The following is a 12,698-nucleotide window of genomic DNA, read 5'->3' on the forward strand; positions in this document are numbered from 1 at the left end:
TCACTTAGTGGAGCACTAAGTGGGACTATATAAACTTATTAGAGGACAAAATATGCAGCACTTAACTTCATCTTCCTCATTTTTCTTCATTGTCGAAATGAAATGTCTCATTTTCCTCCATAGCCATCCACTTTTCTAAGCTCTCTCTCTCCATGTTCAAGCCCTAGTTTCTTTAAGAGTTCTTCATTAAAGTTAGTCTACACATCATGGGCAACACATAGGTAGCGAAAAGAAGAAGTTTTGGTGAAGTTTTATAAAGCTCAAAAAAGGTTAGTGCTTATTTTTCCTCCCTTGTTTAATTAAACTTTGAGTTGATGTTGTGATGAGTTGAATTGTGGAGAAATTGAAAGAATTGGATGAGTATTTATGGGGATTTAAATTCAGTAGCCTAGGAAGTCCATGGGAAGTTGGTTAATTCTACTTGTAATTGATGGTTAGACATGTTGATTTAAGTAAATAAATAAATTAGAGCTTATGGGCATGTGTATGTTTGAAATGATAATTGAATTAGGGGTTTGAATAAGTTTTAGAGACTTTGGACAATTGAGCTTAAATGTGACAACCTTGAGGTACTTAAGGGATTGGTAATTCATGAATTCTATTGTTGAATTATGGTATTGATAGATTAGTGGGAGTGTATTGTAAGTTGTTAGTGGAAATATCAAGTATTAACTAATTGTTTGCAAGTATAAATTATTGACCTTGACTTTGTGAATTAGGGTTCTGTATTGATTAATGAGGACTTGAGTAAACTATTGGGAATTGACCAATTTGAGACTTAATGAATGAGATTAGAAGTGCTATGAATGCTGTATTGTAGTTTGGGAAAAGGAGGATTAAACATTGGAAGTGCAATTTGTGTGCAGGTTGTGTGATTGATGAAGGCAGTGTATAAATTAGGCAATAACTGACCTTATGTGACCCCAATTGGTATGAGGGCAATTGGAGGTAAAACTAGACTTATAATGGATCAATTTTCATGTAGAAGTTATGCCAAAATTCTGCCTAGAAATGACCTAAAGAAATGACCAAATCCGGATTTGCAACCTTGCAAACTTGAAAACTGACCATTTGAATAGTAGCCAGTATTTTGGCCATAACTCACTCAAAACAGGTCCAAATGACCTGAAATTTATACCATGGAAAGCTTAGACATAGAGCTACAACTTTGGTGAAGATCACAGAACCTAAAAATGTCATTTACTAAGTCAAATTTCTTGCACAAGTTGAGGTATCAAAACAGTCCAGAACCATTGCAACCCAGAATTTGACCATATGAACAGTAGTCACTCATTTGACTATAACTCACTCAAAACAGGTCCAAATGACCTGAAATTTATACCATGGAAAGCTTAGACATAGAGCTACAATTCTTTTGAAGACACCAAAGCCCAGAAAAGACTAGAACCAAGTCAAATTACTTGCCCAATTTAGGGTACCAAAATTGCCAGAACTGAATTTGACCTAAAATTGACCAAATTTTGAACTAAAAATGTAATCTCTCCAGCTTTAGTAAATTGACCATATCTTGGTCTATACAACTCAGAATGACTTGAAATTTGTGCCAAAAGTTCAATAAGACATAGAGCTACAATTTTGTTTCTTTGATTAGAAGCTAAAAACCAAGAGAAATAGGACATTTAGCTAGACAAATCTAGCATACTAAATCTGGAATTGGTACAATTGACCATTAAGTTCAAAAAAAAATTCAAATAGGCATATCTTCCACAAGAAGTATCCAAATGTAATAAGCCATACCAATATGGAAAGCTAAGAAAGAGACCTAAAACTTATTTTTGGGCAACTTCCTCAAATTATAAATGTATAAGGCCAGAATTTAAGGTCAAAGCTATTGACCTAATTGAGGACCATGCCAATATAGGACCTTTGAGTCTAAGTCAATAATTTGACTCAAAATAATTCTATAAGACTTGACAAATTATAAGTAAAATTTCTAACTGACTATTAAACATAGGGCAACAAATCCTATGATGCACACTAGGCCTAAGTTTCATAATAAGCAATCCAAATAAATTAGTAAAGTCTAGAATCAAAATGACTACTAAGGGAATCAAAATTCATATTTGACCTAGTTATGGTTAATTAACCATAACTTGAGTTATACAATTCAAAATGGAGTAATTCAAAAAGGAAATTAAAGAAGACACAATAAGAAACAATTTGATGAAGAGAATTTTGCTAATTTCACCCTATAGCTTGACCCAATGGAATAGTAATCATTAGCCATGAAATTTGAAAAATTGGAATCACATATAATTAGCCTTGAATTAAGTTTGGAAATCAATACCAACGAGTATAAACTCAAAATGAGGAATCCTAGTGCAACTAGAACCAATATATCTGTTTAGTGTGGGAAAGTCAATGTTTATGTTTGACTAGTAATGTGAATAAGAAATGTAATGACTTAATAAATCACATGAATGTATGAATGGGACATTAGTCCTTATTATCAGAGACATGAAAAATGCTTTGAGCACAATAGTACTTCAAAACAATTGATATGAAATGTAATTTATCTGATGATCTACTAAATAATTGTGACATGTTGATACTAGAATCAACCTATCCATGATGCATAAAAAGATCAATAATTTTGTTGACCAGTGAAAGGCATAATGACCTATAAATCCTAAAAATAAAGAATTAAATATTTAAGTTTGTAAATGCCCTACTATTTCCTAGTTGACTAGTTTGGATAGGTTGGCATGACAATAGGATTCTGACAGCTGTTCTGTAAATGGCTTCACGCCGTATTGTGTTTTCTGGCTTATTATGCCATACTATGATTTTAATAGCCTATGGCTATACGGATTGTGTTATTGTATTCGACTTAATGCCTTATTGATTATATGGCTTTTTAGCCACACTATTTGCACACCGGGAGATACTTTGTGACCGATAGTATAACGGTCCGAGGTACTAGGTACCTAGTGCTAGTTTATCCATTTATCCAGTCTGGTCAGTGTATAGGCTACATGGGCAATTTATTAAAACATTATTCAATTCAGGTAGTTAAGTTAAGTATAATGAAATTTCAGTATAATTAAGTATTGAATGAAATGAGTAAAAGAGATTAGCAATAGAAACATAACAAAAATATAATTTACAGAACCGTAGAGACTTAAAATACAATACAGTTAGAATAATTTGTATACTAGGCATTATTGCTGAAAGGTTATAACTTGGTACTTCCAAAGAAGATCAAATTAGTATATAAGATAGTTGATACTAGAAATATCATACCAAAATTAAATTGATTCCTGAGTATCCGAATTATGATTTCTTTCTTTCTTTATTTGTATATATATATATATATATTTTTTGTTATACTATTGCACCACTAAGCAGAAATGCTTAGCGCGATGGAATTGTATCCTCGCTCAGGTACTGAAGGTAAAACCAGTAGACAGTTGACTGAGATTTTTGGAGTCCAGATCTATAAAAGTGTTAAAAGAGTTCAAGGTTGTCACCTCCTCAGCAATGCATGTAGATAGAGCTCATTTTAAGCATGTTTTCTAATCTGTACATTATAATTACTGCATATATTGTAATGTGAATTAGTAACTATAATTTCATTTGTATATCCTGTACTTGACAAATTTAAGTACTTAATTGGCAAATTATATACGTTAATGAAATATAAAAATTCTGATATCTGAGTTGATTATGAAATTATGATGATTATGAATGAGATTGAGTTTGAGAAATTTTGAGACTGAATCTGAGTTTGAGAAACTGTTGAGAATGCTTTGAGACAATCTGAGTTATGAATTTGAGTATATATTGAAATTATTTTTTGCAAGTTTAGAAGAACTGTTAGTCCAAATTACTTCGAGCACTCTACTGGATTGTCATTAAAATTTTTGAATTTTCCAAATTAGTCAAATTTTGATAAACAGTAAAAATAGCCTAAACCTCAGATAAAGTTTTTGAACAAGTAAATCTAGAACTATAATGAAATCAGATAAGATCAGGTGCTCCGGCACTTCGTGTGACACGCCTTGCTCGGCTACACTGTAGACGGGTGAGGGGAGTTATATTAAAATTATTTGTATAATTACTGGCTCAATGGGATCAACTTAACTAATTCAAGATAATTCAATATTGGATGTACCTGAGATTTTGAGCATTAGGGGCTAGGTAAAGGATTGAACCTCACATGAGATGTGATGGGCAAAGAGTTGCTCACTTACAGTTGATTGTAATTCCAATAATAGATGTACCTGAGGATGATCAATAGAATTATAAGAATTCAATCACCTACTAGAAATCCATCCAACTAGGATTTCCATTTTCTACTTTGGAAGTGTAGGATTCGCTAAATTAGTGGGAGGACCAATTTGATTAAAAGACCATAATTATTTTGGTTAATTACATGATACATTTACTAATTAATCTGGTTATTTTCTGCAGTTAATTTTCTGATAACAATTAGCATTGAACAACCACTACCATCCAATATCCTTACAAGCATACATGATCGAAATAGGTTAACAGGGCCTAATCTATCTAATTGGCTAAGAAATTTGAAACTTGTCCTGAACCTTGAACATATAGGATATGTTCTAGATTCAAATGTTCCTGGTCGCTTACCTCCAGAGGCCACTCAAGAGGAACATGAAACTTTGGACAAGTGGAAGGAGCATGATATGAGAGGTAAGTGTTACATGCTTGCTTCCATGAGTAATGAGTTACAGAAGCAGCATGAGAACATGCAGAGTGCGAGTGAGATCCTCCTTCACCTACAAGAGTTGTATGATAAGTATAGTAGGAATGCTAGGTATGAGATATCTAGACAACTATTCCACATAAGGATGTCTGAGGGATAGAATGTTGGGGATCATGTCCACAAGATGATTCGGCTAATTGAGCAGCTGGAACATCTTGACTTTAACATGGATTTCCAACTGCAGACGGATTTAATCCTTCAGTCCCTTCCTGAGTCTTTTGGGAATTTTGTGACAAATTTTCATATGACTAAACAGGAATGCACCTTGGCTGGTTTACTCAATATGATGGTTATTGCTCAAAAGAATATGTCGGGCAATAAAGGAAAAGAGGTAGCTTTGATTGCATCTTCTTCTGCTGGAAAATCAAACAAGAAGAAGGGCAATAAGAAAAAGAAACCTCAGATTCTTGGTCCTTCAAAGAAAATAGCTAAACAGAAAGGGAAGACTAAAGCTGATGGAGGCAAAGAAAAGTATTTCCACTACCAGCAGGATGGGCACTGGAAAAGGAACTGCCTAGAGTATCTTGCTTTTCTGAAGGGCAAGAAGGATACGCCTTTTGAAGCTATGTCCATATCTTGTTATTTAGATTCTGATGATACTCATAGTTCATCTATAGCTTGGGTTTTAGATACTGGTGCCAGTTCTCACATTTCTTATGATCTGCAGGAACTAGCAAATAGTAGCAGCTTGCGTTCTCGAGATGTTAGAGTCCGGATTGGTAATGGCTCAACTGTTAAAGCTTTAGCCATAGGATATAAATCTTTTTACATGTTCGGACATGTTATGTGTTTGGATAATATTTTATATGTACCTGATGCTTTTAAGAACATCATTTCTATATCTAGTTTGACTAGAAATGGCTATGAATTTCAGTTCACAGATGATGTTTGCAATATTTATTTTGGAAATAAATATGTTGGTTCAGGTTATATGAATGATGGTCTTTATTATTTGGGTAATAATGACAAACACAAAATGAATGCAAGTGATCTAAATGAATGCAATGCCATGGTGAAAATCAACTCTAGTTCAAAATATATTTGGCACTTAAGGTTATGTCATGTTGCAGAAGATAGGATTACAAAACTGGAGAAAATGGGGATTCTATCCTCATTGGGCTCTGAGCCTATTCCAACTTATGAATCTTGCCTTCAGCGCAAAATGATTAGATCACCCTTTGTAGGATAAGGGCTAAGAGCTGAAAATATTTTGGAGCTAATACATAGTGATATATGTGGTCCATTTAAAGAAATGGCTAGAGGTGGATTTCATTACTTTATTACCTTTACTGATGATAAATCATGGTTTGGGTATTTGTATTTGATGAAATACCAACATGAATCCTTTGAAAAGTTCAAAGAATTTAAATCTGAAGTAGAAAATCAAATAGGAAAGAGTATTAAAGCTCTTCGATCAGATCGCGGAGGTGAATACTTGAGTTCTGAATTTGATGAATACTTGAGAGAGCACAACATTGTTTCCTAGCTGACTCTTCTAGGAACACCACAGCTGAATGGCATATCTGAAAGGAGAAATCGTACCCTATTGGATATGGTACGTAGTATAATAAGCCATACTAATATGCGAATCTCTTTTTGGGGATTTGTATTAGAATCAACTTTGTATATTCTGAATAGGATTCCATCAAAATCAGTATCTTCCACACCTTATGAGATATGGCATGAAAGAAAACCAAATCTTAAGCATGTTAAGATTTGGGGTTGTCAAGCTTATGTCAAAAAGCTGAATAGTGATAAATTGGAAATCAGATCAGAAAAGGGTCGATTTTTTGGATATCCAAAAGATAGTTTTGGATATTACTTTTATTTGCCTACATCACAAAAGGTTGTGATAAGTAGAGATGCCACATTTCTTGAACAACAGTTTGTTCAAGAAGGAGGCAAAGGAAGGCAAATAGAGTTAGAATTAGAGAATTCTGACTAACCAATAGATCAGATGGATATAGATCCATCTAGTCAACCTACACCTATTGATGATACATCTACAGTTGTTCCTCGTAGAACAACTAGGGTATCTCATCCACCAGTGAGATATGGTTTCCTTCATGAAGAAGAACAAGAGTTATCTACTCATGAAGAAGTAGATCATGGAGATGATCCACTTACCTATGAAGAAGCTATATCAGATATAGACTCTTCAAAATGGATTGATGCTATGAAATTGTCACACCCTACCCCTCTGTAAGGCATAACATGATCCCGTAGTATACCTAATGAATTACTAACTCCATCTACTGATAACCCATTAAATACACTACAAGGGATTTTAAAAAAACTTTTCTTACTTATTTTACAGTGGTGAGCACTATTTACAGGTATTAAAAACTTTGGTGAACTGAAGTGAAACAACTAACTCATTTGGATTATTTGGAATTTCTGTAAAAATTTTGGCAGAGTGCCATATGCATTTTGGACAAAACAGTTCTTCAGAAAACTTGTAAAAAGCACTTTAATAATTTTCCAAATCTCAACTCCAATACATTTCTCGACACAACCATTTATCCACTCAATTCCATAGAAATTTTTCAAAGTCTGAGATAAGGAAATATAATACAATTTTCACAAGTCAAATAACTTATAATTAATTTACAACTTCAAGGTACAATTTGAATTTACAACTGCTCAAAACCAAAAACAAAATGTACATACAGTGTCATACATTACAGTACAAAATGCAAAATACTGGTATACTCATTATACTGTAATCCTCATTGGATGTATATGCACCTAGTCACGCTCTGTCTGTCTCTACTGCGACAAAGAATAAAGCTATCGCTGAGACAATGTCTCAGTGGTGCACAACATTAACCAAATACAAATTTAAATCACAATTCGTAAATCATATAAATAGTGGATACTTAAAATCATAGTTAAATTCAAGACAGTAATTATCAACAAGAATTTAAACTCCATTTGTCAATATCACAATAATTTTCGTAAGTTAGATCATGTCTGAATTCAAAAGACAATATATGCCAATAAGAGTTTAAATTCAATTCACAATCTCACAATGCAAATTAATAAATTACACACAGCTTAATCGTGATCCATAGTTCAATTCGTCCCAAAAGCCAATGGCTAATGAGGTATTCAATTCGTCCCAAAAGTCGATGACTAATGAGGAATAACATGGCTAGCTAGCAAAAATATGAGTACTCATCCAATTCGTCCTCAACAGGCACACACCTTAACACTTCAGCCAGAGAGGGAATTCAATTCGTCCCACTAGACAAGCTAATGAGGAATACAATCAATATACATGATAGCTGTGGTTTCAAACCATTTCCAATGCTTTTAGATCAATAAGTATCCATAAATGTCATTCAAACAATTTTTCACAGTTTCAAACCATTCGCAATATTTTTCAATCAATAAGTGTCCATCAAACTCATTTCCACAATTTAAAACAATAATATACAAATAATCAATATTTATTTCAATTGAAAATAATTCAAAAGAAACAGTTGTTATGCACAAATCTCTGATATTTGTCTCCTGGTCCTGACTCAGTATTTCTTTCCCTTTTGCTGAGTCCTTGTTAACTGAGAAACACAATTTGAAGTGTTTCAGTGCTAAATTATATTGTTTCTGACGATAATGTTCGATAAGTAATTCACTGAAAGAGATTATCTGCTTAATCACCTAATATACTGACCCTCGATGCATTTTAGGTAAATTAGGTTTTAGTGTCATTAATATGTCACACTCGATAGGGTTTTAGGTCTGGTATGTTTTACCAAAGTCATTTCCTTGTTTAGTGCATTTTAATGCAAATTGCTGGATTCCGGGACACTGGTTTGACCTAGCCGGACGATCTAGTTCCCTCAGTTTTCGGGTTTTGATCAAAACTACAAACTTGTAGATCTATGTCTTATTGCACGCGGTGCAAAATTTCAGGTCAATCCGAGTTAAGTAGACCAAGTTATGGTCATTATACTATTGCTAGTCAAATGGCATCAAATTAGGTCAATTTTAGGTCAATTTGGTCAACTTTGGTTCGGCCAGTTTTTGGACCCGAACTTGTGCAAGCTTTTTGACTTGCTTCTGGTCATTTCTGGGTTTTGGGGTCTTCATAAGACTTGTAGTTATGGGTCTTAACTATTCATGGTTAAAATTTCAGGTCAATTGTACCTGTTTTGAGTGAGTTATGGCCTAAACACTCACTGCTGCCCAATTGGTCATTTTTCAGGTCCTAATTGCACCTAATCCGAATTGGTCATTTTCTTAGGTCACCTTGCAAGCAGAATTTTGGTATGTTTTCTCAATGAAAGTTGGCACATTTTGTGCCTAGTTCCACCTCCAATTGGTCTCATACCAATTGAGGTTACACATTTAAACTTATTGGCTAAAATGTACACTGCCCTTGGTTACTTTGCTTAACACACATCAATTACACACATTTACCTTGCAATTTGTTTACTTCCCTACCAATCTATTTTGGTACATTACCAAAAGCATATTCTACTTTACACTAACATTACTTTGGGCAGATTACAATTACCCTCAACACACCAAATATAATTCACATTTACAAGTTCTAAGTACCATTACATTCACACCTAACCATTACAAATCTTACATACACTTTACAATATCAATCTCCATACATATCCATCAATCCTTCTAGGTCAATATTCTGCCTACACTTCCATGAATACATACATTTACTCAAGTGTTCCCAAGCTGCCGAAAATTGTCCTTCAACATCAAAGTGCCCTACAATTTACCAATTCCCATCCAAGTGCATAAATCACCATATATATGTGAAATATTTCACTAGGATATTAAATCACCATGATCAACATTATTTCTCATCAATTATATGTACAAATACTTCATCAAATACATGACTCCATGGCTGTCCAAAATGAACACAACAATAACTCTTCAAACTCAAAAATTTTCTTCACAAATCCAACACCCATAACATGCACACAAAACTTAACAAAGCTATCTTCAAAAACACTAACTTACCTTATGGTTGGAGCTTGCTAAACCTTGCTTAAACTTCTCAAATTTAGTATCAAACTCTTCCTTGTGATGAATAGACAAAGTTTCATGAAGGAACCTAAGTGATTTGGGGTTGAAATGAGGGATGGATCAAGCTTGCATGCAAACGCCCATGGAGTTTTTTCTTGGTTCTTCAATTCGGCTGGTTTGGTTTTTTTAGAGAAGATGAATATTTCTGCTGGTTTAGTGGAGTTACAGCTGCCCTATTATGTGTTTATTTTATTCATTAGTGGTCCACTCATAAATTTAATCATATAATAAGCTTAAATGTGTTATTTACACATTTTTCACCCCACTTTTGGCTATTTGTATTAGGTACCCCTCTTTTAATTTTTCATTTCATTTTCTAAGTGTAATATTATTTATTTTTAATGGACATTTAGGTCAAAAGACAATTCGAGGTGTCAAATGACCATAATGCCCCTGTTCGGGTTACGTTCCCGATTTTTCGGTAATACCGGGTTTTGTCTGTTTTTCGATTTCTCACTTTTCTTTGTACTAATTATTTAATTTTTCTTTGATCTTTCTAATGATATTTATTCTTCAATAAGGTTCTATTTAAGTCCTAAAAATGTTTTCCAGGGTTCCCCGCAGTCCAGGGCTAGTCAACGGTCCACGCCGTGGCTTCCCAGTGCGGTCACCCATCGTTAGGTTTCCCGGCTTGTTTAACTTGATTACATTTATTTGCTATCATTTTTCCTTTGTTTTTCTTGTACTTTCTTTTCTTGTATTTCATTATTTTATGTCTCTTCACTCATATCGAAGTACGGTTCTAGGCATCCTAGCTGTCCGGACAGCACTGGTCACCGGAGCAGTAGAACGCACTACCGAACTTAGGGGTGTTACAGAAATTCAAAATTGATTCCATGTATTAGAATCAAGTTTGGGATCCTGTTGACCCACCTGAAGGTATTGTACCTATAGGGAACAAATGGGTTTTCAAGAAGAATTGGTTCTGACGGAAAGGTAGAGACCTATAAGGCAAGGCTAGTAGCGAAAGGGGTTCGCCAAAGGCTAGCAATCGACTATGAGGAGACTTTCTCGCCTATTGCCATGCTTAAATCAATTAGGATTCTATTAGCAATAGCTGCAGACTATGATTATGAGATTTGGCAGATGGATGTGAAAACAGCTTTTCTCAATGGATACATTGAAGAAAACATTTTCATGGAACAACCTAGGGGTTTTGAATCCCAAGATGGTTCCAAGGTATGCAAGCTAAAATGATCCATTTATGGGTTGAAACAAGCTTTAAGGAGTTGGAACATCTGTTTTGATGAAGCCATTAAGTCATTTGGTTTTATAAAAAATGAGGATGAGCCATGTGTATATAAGAAGGTTAGTGATAGTGCTGTCACTTTCCTTGTCTTATATGTGGATGACATTTTATTGATGGGTAATGACACAGGTATGTTAACAATTGTAAAGGTATGGTTATCAAATACATTCTCCATGAAAGACTTAGGAGAGGCAACCTATATTCTTGGGATTCGCATCTATAGAGATAGAGCAAAAAGAATAATTGGTTTATCCCAAAGTCTATACTTAGAAAAGGTGTTAAAGAGGTTTAACATACTTGATTCCAAGAGAGGATTGTTACCAATGAGACATGGTATCCACCTTTCTAAAGAGATGTCTCCAGAGACATCTGAAGAAAGAGATAAAATGGCCAGGATTCCATATGCTTTAGCTATTGGAAGTTTGATGTATGCAATGTTGTGTACTAGGCTGGATATCGCATATGCTGTTAGTTTGACTAGCAGGTATCAATCCAATCTAGATTTGGAACACTGGATAGCTGTCAAGAATATCCTTAAGTACTTGAGAAGAACTAAGGATTTATTCTTGATTTATAGAGGTGGAGACTTGTAATTGGATGGTTATACTGATTCTGATTTCCAATCAGATATCGATGATAGAAAGTCTACCTCTGGGTATGTGTTCATTTTTAATGGAGGTGGAGTCAGTTGGAAGAGTTCCAAACAAAGTATCACTACAGATTCCACTATCGAGGCTAAGCATATTGCTGCATCAGATGCTGCAAAGGAAGCTGTTTGGATAAAGAAGTTCGTGATAGAACTTGCAGTAGTTCATTCCATTGAGCCAGCAGTTCCACTTCACTGTTACAACAATGGAGCAGTCATACAGGCTAAGGAACCCCAGTCTCACAAGAAACCTAAACACATAGAAAGACGCTACCACATTATCAGAGAAATAGTTGGACAAGGCGATGTAGCCATGCAGAAAATAGCATCAGCTGAAAATCTAGCTGATCTATTCACTAAGCCTATGTCACAAACTCAGTTAGACAGACATCTTGAGAAGATGGGTCTAAGATATTATAATGAATGGATCTAGTGCTAGTGGGAGATTGTTAGTAGTATGCCCTAGAGCATATCATTTAGTATGTATCTTGTACATGTTTTTATTAATAAAAGGAATTTTTCATTTTTTCGTTTACATAATATATTTATGTGTAATAGAAAAGGTTCATTGATATTTTATTAGAAATTCTGTTCTTAAGTTGTTAAGAATATGAGTGACAGTATTGCTAGTACAAAGTATCATAAATAGGTTCACAATCGAGGATACTTCACAATAAGGGCATGACTTATCTAGAAAGATTGTATTTATGTTTGTTCCCAAGTTATTTATATGAGATATAAATAAGATGGAATGGTGAGTCCCATGCCATATAACAAACATGATAGGCACTTATACATGATAAGTAGGTCGAACCAGTGACATTTATGACAAGCACATGGAGTTTGCTCTTGTCAATGTATTGTCATAAATCATATCAGTGCATATAATCTTTAGACCTGAAATAGCACAGTTATCTTGTATATGGGTGGTTTGAGTTTGATACTATTTTCATACTTGTACTGTGTATGGGTATATGGGCATGTGTTAGCTC

Source organism: Hevea brasiliensis, chromosome 3 (genome assembly GCF_030052815.1).
Source record: "Hevea brasiliensis isolate MT/VB/25A 57/8 chromosome 3, ASM3005281v1, whole genome shotgun sequence".
Lineage (NCBI taxonomy): Eukaryota > Viridiplantae > Streptophyta > Magnoliopsida > Malpighiales > Euphorbiaceae > Hevea > Hevea brasiliensis.